The 18,233-nt window shown below is 40.2% G+C and overlaps 1 long non-coding RNA gene across 1 annotated transcript in view; it reads right to left on the bottom strand.

Annotated features, from left to right (window-relative positions):
• LOC142829415 (uncharacterized) overlaps positions 1-14,488 on the bottom strand; it is a 100,237-nt gene extending 85,749 nt beyond the window's left edge. The window contains exon 1 of the long non-coding RNA XR_012903815.1: positions 14,328-14,488. This is a non-coding gene — a long non-coding RNA (uncharacterized LOC142829415). The remainder of the gene's footprint in view (positions 1-14,327) is intronic.
• Between the last annotated feature and the right edge of the window lie 3,745 nt (positions 14,489-18,233).

Below are 18,233 nucleotides of genomic sequence, written 5' to 3'. Positions count from 1 at the left end.
AATATTACCTATATCTGTAACTGAAAAGTATTTTTAAAACTTATAAATATTTTCAGTGTTACTATGAACTTTTCACAAAGAAAAATCCAGCCTTGTTGTCTAGCTGTAACAGAGCCTACCGATGACGAATCTGAGACTCTCGGACAACAGAAGGATATCCTTTTCTAGAATTGTTAGAAGCTCCATATTTGAAACATATCAAATTTAAGGCGATAAAAAATTAGAGGAATGATACTTGTTTCATGAAGCAAGACATATCTATGCGTGGCTGAAATCTCCATTTAGCAAATGTAGCGAGGCTCCCACTGGATAGTAAAACATTTAATGTAAGTTATTATGGACACTCCACACACACATTTCCACAGAGTGCTCATTGCAACCCATGTAAATAGATTAACAAATTGCTTTATAACTTCAACCTAATTATACAGTTGTGAAGAGATATAATATGAATAGTTACTTATTTCAAATAAAAGCTAGGCCATTTTCCCCACAATGCACATTGCCAGGAGTTAATGACAGTCTCTAAAGCTCCTGAATCCCAATAGACTCCCCACTTCCCTTCTCACTGGTAAGCATACAAAAAAAAATACACTGACCCATATCAATCTGAACCAATAAGGACTAACCCCATATTAAAATAAGGAAGCCTACTTAGTTCAAGAGAGACAGTGGCTCCCCCAAATTCCCCGACACGCAATTTTTCTATTTCTGTGAATAATCTTTAGTGGTAGACACTTGTCTGACATAATTTGTGGTGAGCCACAGTCAGCCCTTCTTCACTACCGCTTTTGAATGGGTCACTCATTTTGCCATAATGGCCACTGCAGAGTAGTTTTCACTCCGTTATATCCAAATCATGAAACTTCAAAAATGTTATGAACTAATGAATAAACTGTGAAACTACTTAGCACCTTCCATTCTTATCTGAAAAACACATTTCAAACATTAATGAACCTTCACAACACTCCAGTAAAGTAGTGCTACTATTCCCATGTTACAGTTTGGAAATATGTCAGGATGAATTAAGTGGTCTCCAATAAACAAGAATTTAACTCCAGATCAGGTTAATCTTTGACTTTGAGCAAGTGATCAAATGAAAGAGCTTCCTGAAGGATTATACTACAATAAAATACAGGACTATGTAGCACTTTAAAGACTAACAGGATGGTTTATTAGATGATGAGCTTTCGTGGGCCAGACCCACTTCCTCAGATCAAATAGATCTGGCCCACGAAAGCTCATCATCTAATAAACCATCTTGTTAGTCTTCAAAGTGCTACATAGTCCTGTATTTTGTTTCAGCTACACCAGATTAACACGGCTACATTTCTATCACTATACTACAATAGGCATCATGCTAAGTCAGTCTTAAAGGTAATTTTTCTACCATACACTAGTTGGGCCACCATTTTAATTTCTGTTTGTGTTAAACATCACATTCTGTTGCCTATTAAATACATTTTAAGTGGAATGGTTTGTTTTAGATAAGAGACAATATAGGTCACAATCTGGCAATTTGTTTTAACAGCACATAGCACACTGGTCTTTGTCTTTTTTCTTTTCTGTTTTCTTGTTTCTGTCTCTCATCTCTTCTAAATCCATTCTCTCACTTTAAAATTAAATATACTCAAACATGCTTCTTCACCGCTTGACATTCATAGGTCTTGGAGTTCCAATCCTTTTCTCTTCAAAATTCCCTATACAAAATCTTTCCATCATATCCTCCATCTTCTGTGTCCTTTCTTGATATCCGTTTCCACCCCTGCTTTCTTTACTGGTTATTCTTCTCCCGCTCTTATCACATATCCAGCCACCTCTCTTCCATATCTGTTGCTGAGTCCCAAATTCATCTTCCTAATTTCTTCCATGCTCATTTTGTCTACCATCTGCTTGCCTGCCAATCCCTTTTGTGTATTATTTTCTGATACCAATGTTGTCTTTTCTTCTGTCTCCATAAGACTAGTTGCTTCCAAACTAGAAAGCAGGTAGTGAGAAACACAGATGACATACTTTTTGTTACTTAATTGCTGATTCCTGACATCTTTTTCACTGCTGTCCATGCACACTGGGTTGTTCTTTGATATTATCCTGCTCTCTGTTGATACTAACTGTACTTCCCAAGTGCACACATTATTTCTTCTGATTCAGTATCTCCTCTGAATCTTCAATCAGCAGGTTTTCTATCTTTCTTACTTGCATTACTTCAGGTTCCATTTGTTTACTTTCAAACCATTCTCTTGAAGCACTCCGCTATCATATTTACCAATTCCTCTTTGTTGTTATCCAAAAGGGCCAGATCACCAGGATGTATTAGTTTTTTCTCTGTCTGCACAGGATCCGGTCTCCTACTAATTAGTTCCATAAGTAAGGTGAAGAAAAGTGAACTCAACACACTGTCTTGCCTTATGCATTACCACCAGCTTAGCCCTTGATCCTCCATCCATTTCAATACACCCAAACACCATTTTATATGGAAACAAGTCACATGCTTTTTTGAGGTCAATAAAGGCTACATAGCAGATATGCCCTCCATTTATCATTCTTTCAAACTTCTGTCTCATTGCACATATTGTATCAATAGTTCTCCTGTCATTTCTGAAGTCATGTTTCACATTTCGTTCACCTAACACCTTAATTCCAAACCTCTTCCAGGGACTTTGAGAGGCTGGCTTAGTAAGGCGACGTTCCAATAAGTATTTGTATCATTTGCACCAACCTTACTCTTCCAAAAGAGGCATGGTCAATCCCATTCTCCTTTCATCTGGTACCCTAACTTGATCCCTGCAAACACACAGCTTCACAAACTGTTTTAACATTCTTCATTTTATTCCATGTTCCTTCTACCTCCTCCTCAGGAACTGATACCATGTGAAGCCTTCCCAAAGCTGAGGTTTACACATGAACATTTAAACTATGTAAAACATTCTATAATATGGAATTGAGTTCTTCTATCTCACTGACATTTTATCTATCATATTTTACAATAAAAATCAGCATTCAGATTAGTGTGTAAAATATAGATTTTATATATTTCATTAAATGAACATGTTCATATGATGTACAATTAAAATATCTTATTAATTATATTTCCCCCAGAAGTTCTGTACATACTTCATAAATGCAAGGTTAATGTTCTCATGTATCATAGGGCTTATCCACAAGGGACAGCAAATCTTTCTTAGAGAGCCATGATTTGCAAAGTGCTCTCATGATGTACTCTCTCTGCCTTGGTAGACCCCATTGTCACACTCTGAAAGGTACACGTGTCTACATTCATACAAACTAAGATAGACGTGTCTACATTCATACAAACTAAGATACCTTTTAAAGTGCACCAGCTGTGTCCATATGGGGCAGTTAGGGTATGTCTACACTACAAAGTTAGTTCGAACTAACGGACGATAGTTCGAACTAACTTTAATAGGTGCTACACTAGCGCTCCGCTAGTTCGAATTTGAATCGAACTAGCGGAGCGCTTAGTTCGAACTAGGTAAACCTCATTTTACGAGGACTAACGCCTAGTTCGAACTAGCTAGTTCGAACTAAGGGCTGTGTAGCCCTTTAGTTCGAACTAGTGGGAGGCTAGCCCTCCCCAGGTTTCCCTGGTGGCCACTCTGGCCAACACCAGGGAAACTCTATGCCCCCCTCCCGGCCCCGGACCCCTTAAAGGGGTACGGGCTGGCTACGGTGCCCGTGCCAGGTGCAAGCCTGCCAGCACCCAGCTAGCAGACCCTGCACCTGGCACGGCACAGAGCCACCCACCCGATGCCCCCCAGCCCACCCCCTCTTGCCGGGACCAGGCTGGCGGCTCCCGGGAGTTTGCCCTGGACCGCAAGAGGCGGGCACCTTCCTGGGCTAGTGCGGACATCGTGGACCTCATCCACGATCTCCGCACTAGGCACAGGAAAGTGGCCATCTAGGGCAGGAGAGCTGCCAGCCTGGCCACCCAGGACCAGGTGTGCATGAAAATCAAGGGGGTCCACTGAGACCCCCGACACTGAGCCCTGAGCTTACAATGGCCGTCCTGGGTCAGACCAAAGGTCCATCTAGCCCAGTAGCCTGTCTGCCAACAGCGGCCAACTCTAGGGACCCTGGAGGGGATGGACCGAAGACAATGACCAAGCCATTTGTCTCGTGCCATCCCTCTCCAGCCTTCCACAAACTTTGGGCAGGGACACCACTCCTACCCTCTGGCTAATAGGACTCCATGGACCCAACCTCCATGACTTGATCTCACTTCCCTTTCAACTCTGTTCTAGTTGTAGCCTTCACAGCCTCCTGCAGCAAGAAGTTCCACAGGTTAACTATTTGCTTTCTGAAGAACAACTTTCTGTTACTAGTTTGAAGCCTGCTACCCATTCCTTTCCTTTGGTGTCCTCTAGTCCTTCTTTTATGGGAACTAATGAAGAACTTTTCTGTATGCGCCCTCTCCACCCCACTCACGCTTTTAGAGACCTCTATCCTGTCCCCCCTCCGTCTCCTCTTTTCTAAGCTGAGAAGTCCCAGTCTCTGTAGCCTCTCTTCATCTGGGACCTGTTCCCAACCCCTGATCATGTTAGTTGCCCTCCCCTCTCCCAGCCTTTCTCTTCCCCTCTCCCACCTCCTTTTCCCAGTCTCCCCCAGTTTTTTTTCAATAAAGACAGAGTCAATGTTGGAAGAAACGTTATCTTTATTTTGTACATCAATAAGAAGGGGGGCTAAGGAAGGGTAAGTGGAAGGAGGTGAGGGAGGAATGGGGTCCGAGCCCCCGATGGGGAGGACTGGGCTGGCTCTGCGGGCTTCTGGGGGTGGAAGCTCTCCTGCAGCCCCCCAATTACTCCCTCTCCCCAGATGGCAGCCTGCGGCAAGTGCAGCTGGGCTGATGGCCGAGTGGTGTGATGTGCCCAGTGTGGGCACTCAGGGCACTCCAAGCCAGAACTTCTTTGCAAGCGGGGCACCCCTTAGAACTGTGTGTCCGGGGTGGGGGTCGGGACCCTTTAAGCACAGCCCTCGGCTAGCCTGAGACAGCATCTCCATGCTCTAAGTCCTCCTTTTATGCCCTGCCGGCACTGCTTCCGGCCATCCTTAAGCCCTGTTCAGAGTCCACTCAATGTGGACTTGCTAGTTCGAACTAGCAAAACGCTAGTTCGAACTAGTTTTTAGTTCTAGATGCGTTAGTTCGAACTAGCTTAGTTCGAATTAACTAATTCGAACTAAGTTAGTTCGAACTAGCGCTGTAGTGTAGACGTACCCTTAGAGAGCATCATGTTGAGTGCTTTACAGATCAGAGCATGTTGGTGCACTATGAAAAAATAGCCCTTACTGTAATATAGAAAATTTAGGTATGTGTCCATCATGATTGATTATATGTTTAAAGTACAACAAAAAGTAGTTGGCTACGTCTACACTGGCCCCTTTTCCGAAAGGGGCATGTTAATTTCACAGGTCGTAATAGGGAAATCCGCGGGGGATTTAAATATCCCCCGCGGCATTTAAATAAAAATGTCCGCCGCTTTTTTCCGGCTTTTAGAAAAGCCGGAAAAGAGCGTCTACACTGGCCCCGATCCTCCGGAAAAAAAGCCCTTTTCCGGAGGATCTTATTCCTACTTCGAAGTAGGAATAAGATCCTCTGGAAAAGGGCTTTTTTTCCGGAGGTTCGGGGCCAGTGTAGACGCTCTTTTCCGGCTTTTCTAAAAGCCGGAAAAAAGCGGCGGACATTTTTATTTAAATGCCGCGGGGGATATTTAAATCCCCCGCGGATTTCCCTATTACGACCTGTGAAATTAACATGCCCCTTTCGGAAAAGGGGCCAGTGTAGACGAGCCCGTTGTGTTTTTGAATAGTGTTTGAGTTTAGAGTGTGAATGAGTATTGCCTTAGTTGTTGACCTTAATTTAAGAGATTTTCACTTGAACAACCTTAAATCTAAGTTAGTGACCTTTTTGTATGTGTAGATATATGTTTGCATCTGTAGAAATATACAGGCACTCCCCGGATTACATGGATCTGACTTACATCGGATCCCTACTTACAAATGGGTTGAGGCAACCCCGCACTAGCTGCTTCCCCCCAGCAGACTAGGGAGACGCGAAGCTAGCACCGCCTCCCTCCCCCCCCAGCAGACCAGGGAGACACGGAGCGGATTTTCTCAGCAGACACCTCAGCTTGAGAATAAAGGACTGAGGGAAGTGAGGTGTGGGAGAATAAAACTGAGCTCTGGAGAAATGTTTGGCTAGAGTTTCCCCTACAATATGTACCAGTTCCGACTTACATACAAATTCAACTTAAGAACAAACCTACAGTCCCTATCTTGTACGTAACCCGGGGACTGCCTGTAGTTACATGAGATTTTTAAAATTCACTCTATGGTCTATCTTTTATCCTGAAATAGTTTGCTTTGTCTTTTGTGTGTGTGTGTGTGTGTCTATGTAGAAAGTTACATGCACTAAATAAATACCGCATATAGAGTGACACCTCCTCCACCCAGCCCAAGTCAATGGGAGTTTTGCCATTGACCTAGATCCATGATTTCACCATTAGAGAAAACATTGTTCAGTTTGTATAGCAATGAGGCCTTCACTCTAAATGAATGAAACCAGAGCTATTCATGAACACAGAGATGTGGCTGGATATGAACTTTGAATACGTGGTATTTCAGTTTTCAGATTGTCCTTTTGAAATAAAATATATCAGTGTTACAAAGCATAACCTAACAGCGAAATTTTGTTTTGAGTGGCTGTATTGAAAATAATACATAAATGCTCACGTTTGCTTGAAATTTGCCATATCAAGTAATGTTTTAGTAAAAAGTTGTTATGCTTTATTGACTCACTAATAAAAAAGCACATTGAGCCCACAGAGACTTGAATTATCAATGACAAAAAGGACAAAGAGGAAAAGATAAATGCTTCAAATTAGATGACGTGCCTGCACATGACCTTCCAATAACATTTTTTTCCTTCACCTGATAACACTGACATTTGCAAGGGAAAGAAATGTACAATACATGGTTCCATAAAACCTTATGGGTTTGCTTTAGCACTAAATCATTTCTAAATGTGGCACTTTGTGTTCTGTTTTCAATGTCACCTGCTGCACTGTGTGGATTATGCTCTGTATACCATAGATAAACAAAATCAGGAGTTCTCAACCATTCTGCAGAATATTTTCCTTGTGGACTATGCTTAAATTATAATTGGAGACCTACCAAGTTCACGGTCCAACTTGGTCAGTTTCATGGTCAACAGGACTTTTAAAATTGTAAAATTTCATCTATTTAAATTTGAAATATCATGGTGTTGTGATATTGTAGCAATAAGGGTCCTGACCCCAAAAGGAGTTGTAAGGGAGCAGGGGTCGCAGATTATTGTAGTGGGGGTTGAAGTACTGCTTTCTTTACTTCTGTGCTGGTGGTGGTGGGGACTGCCTTCGGAGCTGGGCAGGGGGAGAGTGGTGGCTGCTGGCCAGGCAAGTATCCAGCTCTGAAGGCAGAGCTGCCACCACAGTAGAAGAAAAGTGAAGGTAGCATGGTATGGTATTTTCACCCTTGTGTGTTGCAGTCTGTAGAGCTAGGTCCTTAGTCAGCAGACTCCACTCACCAGTAGCACAACTGTGGAGGCAGCACAACAGAAGTAAGGGTGGCATGGTTTGGAATTAGCACTGCTTCCAGTCCTCTTTGTGCCCCGTCTTCTCCTCCCACAAAAAATCTCTCTCAAACACAGGACCATCCAAAATTTTTAAACAATACTCAGTAAAGATGCTGTGAACTTTGCCTCTGTAATAATCCCCTTCATCTCTTGTCTATATAAAGCAAATGGAACTTGCAATTCTGTAGTAGAACAGAATGCAGCTGCAGATCTTTAGCACACATCAGTTTGAATCTATACGTTCAAGCATCAGACGCAACCAGAAAGGAGGAATCCGCAGTTCTGCCTCATTTTAAAATAAAGTTATGTAGCAGATTAAATGTGTCACCGTCACTGATCATTCCTCTGGAGCAGTGGTTCTTAATTTTACTGCAGCCTGCACCCCTTTGGTTCTCAAAATATGTTCTCGCTCCCCTTATTAAAAATTGTTGAAGTAGGTCAGTTCTTTAAACCTAAAATAATATAAAAATCTAGCATGTCTTGCACCCCCAGAAAGGGCATCTCGTGCACCCCAGGGTAAGAACCAGTGCTCTAGAGCTACTTCTCAGCCCAATGTAAGGTTCCTGAAATAAGAGTATGTCAGTTTATCTTAACAGATGTATTGGAGCATAAGCTTTTGTGGGCAAAGACCCACTTCATCATATGCTTATGCTCCAATACATCTGTTAGTCTATAAGGTGCCACAGGACTCCCTGTTGCTTTTGCAGATCCAGACTAACATGGCTACCCCTCTGATACTTGATCAGTTTATTTTGTTCACTCGCTTTATTCTTTAAAATAACATGGGCCAAATTGTCATCTCAGTTACTCTGCTGCAGCAAGGAGAATTTGGTTCCTTTTCTTTGTTGATTTAATAAATAGAATAATAGCGCAAGCAAAGACAAATCTACACAAAGATGTACAACCCTGTAATACACTGTGATGGGGATAATATTATTTAAATAGCTAAATCAGAAAAAAGATCACCTTTGATTGTTCGAACTATAGAATACTGTTTATCCAAGAGAGTGAAATGGTGGGTTGGGCCTAGCCCTGACTGGCAATGCAGGGAAGAGGAAGAGTTTAAACAGCCTTTTCACTTTCTTCTATCCCCCCTCACAGATGTGGACACAATTTGTGTCCAATCACCTGAGGATAGGATCAGCTGCTAACTAATTCCAGTGCAGCTGCTGGACAGTTTCAGAGTCTCAGATATTATAACCAGGGCTTGACAAATCTGTGAATCTACTCACCCGGGGCGAGTAGATTTCAGCCGGTCGCCCTGTTCACCGGTGGCACACGCATGCACAATGCGGGTCTTGCGCATGAGCAGTATGAGGCTGGTGAGTAGATTTTACCGCCGTTTGTCAAGCCCTGATTATAACGATGAGCAATATAGAAGATCCCTAGATAGGAGAGAGGCACAGAGGAGGTGGATTTGGGTTCTGACCTGTAACTTAAAACCCATACTCAAAAAAGAAGAAGATTTGACATACCGGGAACACTAACATATTGTAAGGGAGTTTTCCTTTCTGGTGGATTGTGCCTACCTCTTGTACAGAACATGGTATGGAGGGGAACACATGATATCTTCATCTTTATCATCCTTGCAATTTCCACACAAAAGCTATTTAGAATAATAGCCAGGGTGCTATATTTTATAGCATGATCAAACCCTGAACTTTAAATTTTGAACCAGAAACAAGAGAAGAGGCACCTGCAAACAAAGCAGCATGGAGTAACCACTTTAATATCTCGTAGGGCTATAGAGGACACAGTATTTTAAACATGTAAGCAATAGCTGTAGCCAAGCTACTTGTAAAAAAATATTTACATGTATGTGCAAAAGTATATACGAAGTAAGATCTTGTATTGTAGAAACAGGACACTGAGGAAAAGCTCGTGTTATGCAAATAGTTATGAATAAAACTATTGCCAGGAAGCTATGAAAAGTCTCACAATGAAAATTCAACATCCTTCCTGCCCGCTAGCATCCATGGACTTAGAAATGGGAGATGTAGGGAAAAAAATCTATTTTCCCCAAGATGCTACATAAGAATGGCCATACTGGGTCAGACCAAAGGTCCAACCAGCTCTGTATCCTGTCTTCCAACAGTGGCCAATGCCAGATACCCCAGAGGGATTGAACAGAACAGATAATAATGAAATGGTCCCTCTCCTGTCACCCATTTCCAGCCTCTGACAAACCGAGGCTAAGGACACCATTCTGACTCATCCTGCCTAATAGCCATTGATGGATGTAACCTTGATGAACTTATCTAGCTCTTTTTTAAACCCTGTTAAAGTTTTGGTCTTCACAACATCCTCTGGCAAGGAGTTCCACAGATTGACCGTGTGCTGCCTGAAGAAAAACTTCCTTTTGTTTGCTTTAAACCTACTACTTATTAATTTCATTTGGTGACCCCCCTAGTTCTTATGTTACAGGAACCAATAAATATCTTTTCCTTATTCATTTTTTCATACCAGTCATGATTTTATAGACCTCTGTCTTAACCCATTTAGTCTCCTCTTTTCTAAGCTAAAAAGTCCCAGTCTTTTTAATCTCTCTTCATATGGGCCCTGTTCCAAACCTGTAATTTTTGTTGCCCTTTTCTGAACCTTTTCCAAAGCCAATATATCTTTTTTGAAATGAGGCAACCACATGTATAAGCAGTTTTCAAGATGTTGATATACTATGGACTGATATAGATGCAATAAGTTATTCTCTGTCTTATTCGCTATCCTTTTTTATTAATTCCTAACCTTCTATTTGCTTTTTGACTGCACACTGGGTGGATGTTTTCAGAAAACTATCCATAATGACTCTAAGATCTCTCTCTCCTTCTCCCTTGAGTAGTTCTAGCTAAATTAGTCCCCATCCTCTTGTACATGTAGTTGGGATTATTATTTCCAATGTGCATTACTTTACATTTATCAGTATTAAATTTAATTTGCCATTTTGTTGCCTAACCACTTAGATTGGTGAGTGTGTTGTTTTTGTTTTGTTTGTTTGTTTGTTTTGCAGCTGTTCGCAGTCTGCTTTGGTCTTAATTACTTTGAGCAGTTTAATATCATCTGCAAGTTTTGCCACCTCGCTGTTTACCCCTTTCTTCACATGATTTATAAATAGGTTGAATTGGATTGGTTCCAGTACAGACACTTGCAGGACACCACTAGTTGCCTCTCTTCATTCTGAAAACTTACCATTTATTACTCCTGTTTATTTCCTGTCTTTTAAACAGTTATAAGTCCATGAGGGGACTTTCCTTCTTATCGCATGACAACTTACTTTGTTTAAGAGCCTTTGGTGAGGGACCCTTGTTAAAGGCTTTCTGGAAATCTAAGTACACTATATTCACTGGATCCCCCTTGTGCACATGTTTTTGATCCCCTCAAAGGACTCTACTAGATTAGTAAAGCATGATTTCCCTTTTCAGAAACCATGTTGACTTCCCCCAACAAATTATATTCATTGTCTGACAATTTTATTCTTTACTATAGTTTCAACTAATTTGCCTGGTACTGACATTAGACTTAGCAGTCTATATTTGCCAGGATCACTTCTAACGCCCTTTTTAAATATTGGCATCACATTAGCTATCTTCCAGTCATTAGGTACAGAAGCTCATGTAAAGGATTTAAAGGTGACTTGTTACTGTTAAGTTTATCAATTTGTTCCCAAACCTCTTCTAATGACACCTCAATCAGGGACAATTCCTCAGATTTGTCACCTAAAAAGAATGACTCGGGCTTGGGAATCTCTCTAATATCCTCAGCCATGAAGACCAAAGCAAAGAATTTGTTTAATTTCGCTACAATGACCTTATTGTGTTTGAATGGTGCTTTAGCCACACCCCTGGTTGTTGAGTGGTGCTTTAACAACCACACCCCTGGTTGTTTAGCAGGCTTCCTGCTTCTGATGTACTTAAAAAACATTTTGCTATTACTTTTTGAGTTTTGGCTAGTTGTTCTTCAAACTCCTCTTTGGCTTTTCTTATTATATTGTTACACTTAGTTTGGCAGAGTTAATGCCCCTATTTTCTTTACTAGGATTTAATTCCTGATCTGATGAGAGCTGGCACATCCAGGGATATCTTCCTGTAGATAGGGATGGAACAGAGGTAGAAATGAATTCATTGTGGTGTCTAGGCATCCACAGATACTTGTCTGTAAGGGCACCCTGAAATGATGCACTCTTGTTCTTACAAATTTTAGAAGCTTATAATAGTTCTCACTGTTACTAACTAGCTCAGTAGAGAATGAATTTAATTTCCCCTTTGGACTTTTGCTCTTTCACATGAAAATGTTTATCTAATTAGACATCTCTGAAAATAAAAGTATAAAAATACCTTACCATGACAAACGCAGAAATGCATGTAGGGAAGCATGTATTCTGAGGAAATAATAGTGCTACATCTCATAACTGTATTTTCCCATTGTAGAGTACAGGTGTGGTTTATAAATAAATGTAGTTTGTTGCAGTGTGGTTGCATCCCTGATCCAAAGATAACTTTGTTATATCTTCCACTACTTTACTAGCATGTACAAATAATATACCAGATGCCCTTTCACATGGAGGGCAAATAAATGCAGAAACCAAGAGAGACAGGGAAATAATTGTCCATGATTGTTATAGAAACAGGGTTATAAAAAATTGTTTTGGAAACACACATTTACATCAGTTCATTTAATTCACCTACTCAGTCATCTCAAATGCCAAGTCCTCCATTTCAGAGATGTCAGTGCTTGGTCAAGCCTTCCTTCAAGCCCTTTCACAGTTCAGATGGCAGGCTGGAGAGTGTAAATTAACTTTCTTTTCAGCTTTGTAAATCAACTCACTGTTCACTTTAGAAACGGCATTGTACATGGCCCTTTTTTTTCTAATTCATTTGAAAAGGGCTTTTAGGAACTGATTTACAGCAGCAGCATTTTAGATTGCTGATTTTTTTTAACCCTCTTTCTCCTAAAATAGCACATTCTGAGAAAAGCACGATAAGGACAAGCAGTTCATGATAGTGACCCGCATCTGTGTTTTTCTCCAAGGGTGTGTCTACTCTACACTTTGAGCTATGCATAGCTTATTTCAAGTCCATTTCGAAATCACTTATTTTGCAATTTGGTGCTGTCTATGCAGCACCTATTTCAAAATAAACCACAATTCTGAAACGTCCCTTAATCCTCATGGAATGAGGTTTACAGGAACATTGGAATAACGATCCCATTATATTTTCAAAATAACGGGCTTGCTTAAAAGATGTGGAATAGCAGTTTCAGGATAGTGGAAGTATCCTGAAATAGCTCTGCTATCTAGACCTACCCCAACTGAGCACCAGACACACAATTACAGCAAAGGTTTTATTTCTACTCCATACCTATTAGCCTGCTTCAAATACAGTAAAAAGTCAAGTAGGAAAAATACCAAGATGGAAAGGTTCCTTATAATATTTTAATGGCCTTTGAAAGTTCTTGCTATTATCTAAAGCACCTCAGACATACCAGCCACCTGGTTTATCATATTTTCTTTTGGTCTTCCTAGGTTTCTCCCAACCTTTCTAGGGGGAGCTCCTGATCATTCTGCTATGGGTAGGATGCATGCTTGCAGTGGCCTCTCCATCTAAACTGGCGTCTACCTAGATGCAAAGCACATGTAAATCAGCATAACTCCACAGAGGTCTCTGGCCTGCTGTTAAATTGTAAAATGCATAGCTTCAAGTGAATTGAAAAAAAAACAACAACATTATTTCCTACTCCTGTAAAAATGTACTGTAAGTAAAATTAGCATGCACAACAGTAGCATACTGTTATGTAGTAGTTTTCCTGATGCATTTAAATCCTGTCCTTTATTGAGCCAACCCTTAGTTAGATAAGTAATATGAAACTGTACCTCCTCCCCCGTGTGTGTATACTTACCTATTCCTATCTTGTAGAGCTGGAAGGGACCTTGTTAGGTCATCAAGTCCAGTCCCCTACCTTCAAAGGAGGGCCAAGTACCATCCCTGACAGATTTGCCCCAGATCCCTAAATGGCCCTTTAACGATTGAACTCAGAGTTTAGCAGGCCAATGCTCAAACCACTGAGCTATCCCTCTCCCACACACATAGCTAAAGAGAGAGAATTTTTTTGTGGTAAGGACAAGCAAAATGAAACCAACATATATCATCATATACTGTGTGAGCTAAAATTAGGATTTGACCACAGGTCCCCCAGTATAAAAAGCTGAATTTTCAATATCCCATCGCAGCATTTACTCTTTACATTACTCTATGTAAAAGCACTTTACAAATCTATTGAAGAAGTTTTAGAGAATAAACTAAACTCTAAACATTAGATACACAACAGAAAAGGGAAAATTCAGAAGGAATTAAATTGATTAGAAAGGCCACAGAATTGAAAAAGTGTTGGCAGGTGTTTTTTTGTTTTGTTTGTCTTTTGAGTGTTGAGCACCAACAGAAGACAAATAGCCACCAAATAGAGTAAATCAAGAACAGCACACACAAAGACAATTTTTTTAAAAAACAACAAATAATTCTGCATCACCTTAGAGACTAACAAAAATATATATGGTATCATGATCTTTCATGGGCACCATCAATAAGTTATCAGAGCTGAAATGTAAATAATCTATGAAAATTGCAATGTTTTATCATCTCTGAGAAAATAGTGCAACACTCCAGAACAGGCAGGCAAATATGAAAAACATTTAGAGATAAACTTTCCTGACCTTGGATTGGTAGGAGTCAGGAATTCATGAAGTGATTCTGTAATTCAGATTGCATTAGTACTAGCAGAAAATGAAACCTCTGGACTTGTCAGGCCGTCAGCTCACAGATGTTATTATCAGAATTTAGAAGTACTCATACTCCTCCTTATCACTGAAGCTCCAGGAGCTCTGGAAGGAGATAAACATATTTTGTACATGTTTCTTGCATGCTGAAATTAAAGCTAATGCAACAATATAAACATATCATGAGACCTGGAAGACAAACAAGTAGAGCAGTGTAGTCATATTTTCTCTGAAAGCATCTTGGACTGTTGAGATGTCTCATTGACATGTAGCACTGCATGTGCTTCCTAAGCACAATCTCAGTTCAAAACTCAAGGCATTAGGCTCCAACCATAAAACACAAACAGTGACTTTTTGCATTAATATTTTGTCCTTGAAGTCTCTTTGGGGAATATTCCCCTTGGGAGGATGATGTCCCCGAGGATCTTTAATATGGAATGTTAACACTGGTGACTGAGGTGCTTCTGTACAGGACTCTGGCTGTTACTAAAACCTACTGACATTTGTCCTTCCAGATTCATGAAGATATATACCAGATGAATTCAGGTTGAAATGTTGCTGTTTCCACTATTGTAGTTCTGTTTGTAGACTAAACGATGACATTTCATGCCATTGTCTCGTTTGCCAGTTTGCTACTGAACAATAGTTTTTTATTTGCAAAGTTTGCCATCCTATTTACTGGAAGTTACACTGAGCAAGGGAAAAGAGGGCAAATGCTAGTATTAAATTATTCTCTTCAGGTAACCAGGGTTTAGTGAATGAACTAGAGCCAAGCCCAAACTAGACCTTTTCAAGATTTGAAATAATTAATTAGGTTTCATTTTGGCAACTATTTGCACTTTCAATTTCCTGTAGTAATGGCAATTGAACTGACAAGCTTCTACGAGAAAGGATGTTATTGCAATACATCTTACCAGGCCAGAAGAAGAAAGCACCAGAAGAGATTATTCTAGTAAGACTGACAGCCCAACTTCGTTGACTCAGGAGGTTTGGATAAACATTGAATAAGTATTGGCCTTCAAACCTTTGGAGCTGACTGACTTAGTTACCTTTGAAGATTCAGGTCAGATGCAGAGGTCTTCTATTCCCAATGTTCTCATTGAAATTCATGGCTCTGAACATATTTTATAAATGAGAGTTCTTTAAGAGAAATTGCACAGGTGGCACTTTGGTAATAGAGGTCACAAAAGGGCATATCTTCTACCTCTTGCTTTTTTCACCACACTTGTTCACTGCTCCCTTTGGGATCCCTATTGAAATATCTAACTCTAGATTTAGTAATAATTGCCTTATTAGCATCCTATAATCCAGCACATTAATACTGTGCTGCACTTCAGTAGTGTGTCCTGTCATACAATTCATAGCTTACATAGGAAGGCTAAGTTTGTTTCTTTTTCCTACATAATAGCAGTAAGCTGCACCATAAAAGTCTGCAAACCAGCAGAGAAAATGGCAAGGAAAAGCACATTTTGCAGGTAGATTTTGAAATGGTAGGCACACAAAGTGTACTTTGAGTATACAGAGTGGTTCATGTGCATCCTTACCATTACACAAATGCAACCACCGAATGGGATAGGCAAGAAATGTAAATCTGTCCCTTGATGAGCATAAAAAATTAACTGAAATGTTAGGGAAGCAAAATGAAATAACTGAACTCTCCTCCACACTTCATTCTTTTATCCCACTCTACCACTATAAAGCCTGCCCTATTAACGCTGGATCACTCTCAGTATACCCTGCCTCTGGGTCTTAGAATGTAGTGTGCCTCTGACTTGTATATAAATCACAAAGGGCACATCTACACAGCAGGGCTAAAGCCAAAATAAGCTACTTAACTTAAGCTACATCAATTGCATAACTTGAGTCAAAACAGCTTATTTCGGCTTTTGGCGTTATTTACACATCAGGAAGTCCGAGAAATAGCACTCTTTCTCCAACTTCCCTTATTCCTCGTACAATGAGGGTTACAGGAATCAGAGTAAGAAGTCCTCCAGCTTAAAATTATTTTAACATTGTCGAAATAATTGCTTGTAGTATAGATGCTGACTATGTTATTTTGGAATAATGTCAGTTATTCCGAAATAACACTGCTGTGTAGGCATACCCATATTGTTCTTCTTCTTCTCCAAATCTTTCTGCTTTTCTATCTGTCCTTTTGATTATGATCTCCTCATAGCAGGGAGGGTGTGGAAAGCAACTACCGCATAGTAAGCCTACTGTAAATAAATAACAACTGAGGTACAAGTGACCATTGCAAATAACTGGGGATAATAGACAAGCATTTTTAACAAAGTACATTGGAAAAATATACTTCACTATTGTAAAAATAATATTCTGAAAAGTACATGTTATACTACTAAACCGTGATGTGGATGGCCATCTTTACAAGTAGCAGGTTAGTTCAGTCTCCACCTCCTCTCAACTACCTCCACTCAACTGTTCACCTTTCAAAAAAGACCACCAGGGCTACGTCTGGACTGCCTCTCTCTGTCGACAGAAAGATGTAGATTAGGCACTTCAAAATTGCTAATGAAGCAGGGATTTAAATATCCCACACTTCATTAGCATCAACATGGCCACCGCTTTTTTTCTAAATGGAGTTTTTTTGAAAAAAATAATGGTAGTCTAGACACAGATCTGTTGAAAATAAACCCTTTTTCGATAGATCCTCTAAACCTCATTTTTTGAGGAATAAAGGATCTATTGAAAAGAGTTTATTTTTGACAGATCTGCTTCTAGACTGATGTTTTTTTCAAAAAACCTCTATTTTGAAAAAAAGTTGCAGCCATGTTTATGCTAATGAAGTGCGAGATATTTAAATCCCTGCTTCATTAGCAATTTCGATGTGCCTAATCTACATCTCTCTGTCGACAGTGGGATGCAGTCTAGACATAGCCCAAGGCCTAGTTCCACAAAGGTATTTAGGTGCCTAACTTGCCATGAAAACCCATTACTAACCACTGTTGATGAATTGTAAAACAAAACTATACAGAGAACACTCTTCATGATATCATCCTTATTAGTCAACCTCCTGGCTTAAAAGACCAACTCAAAGTATGTATTGTTCTTTAAGGGCTCCAAAATGGCTTTGATACAAGGGTAGATTGCCTCAATTAAGGAACCAGTAGGCTCTTAAGACAAATTTCATTGTAAGTTCTTTGTCACCTTTTTATGTCTAGTGAACTCAAGTGAACAATTTCAGTCAGTTTAAACAGCTGAATCAGGACATATAAAACTATATTGATTTAGTTGGCGCACCTGCTGATCTTAGCTCTGCACACCTAAAGAGCACCAGCAGAGCACAGGGTATGTGAGCTCAGCTAGGAATAGCAGAAAACTGCCAGCCACAGAAAAATCCTATCCCCTAAACAGCCTATGAAATCCTTCCTTTGTGCATTTTGCAGACACGTTATCATTCTCAATAGCAAAAGCTAAGCCTAAGGTTTTTTTCCCTTAGTAAACTGAAATGCTGTAAACATCAAAATTCATTGACCTGTACTTGCCATTTGTTAAGCTGGGAAGGCAGGGAAGGGAACAGTAGCCTACAGATGACAGCAGAGTTTGCCTCTCCACATCAGTTGTGCTCCAGGGGGTTGGAGAAGGTAATTCACAACAACACACAGGAGTCCAGAGGTAATTTCTAAAAGAGATGTCCTCGGGGAAAAATTGTATTACCTGAATTATTTCCACAGCATCCTTCCCATTTCTGTTTTTACCCAGCACTCATCCCTGATATGAAAGCAAATGTTTTGCTCTATTTTCTCTATACTATAAACACAAACAAAGATGATATTACTGCTCTCCAAACTCTGAAAATTCAGTTCTATCAAATCAGCTGTATAG

The sequence above is a fragment of the Pelodiscus sinensis genome, chromosome 5 (genome assembly GCF_049634645.1).
Source record: "Pelodiscus sinensis isolate JC-2024 chromosome 5, ASM4963464v1, whole genome shotgun sequence".
Classification (NCBI taxonomy): Eukaryota; Metazoa; Chordata; order Testudines; family Trionychidae; genus Pelodiscus; species Pelodiscus sinensis.
Note: the sequence above shows the minus strand (reverse complement) of the source record. Positions and strands in the feature narration are given on the sequence as shown.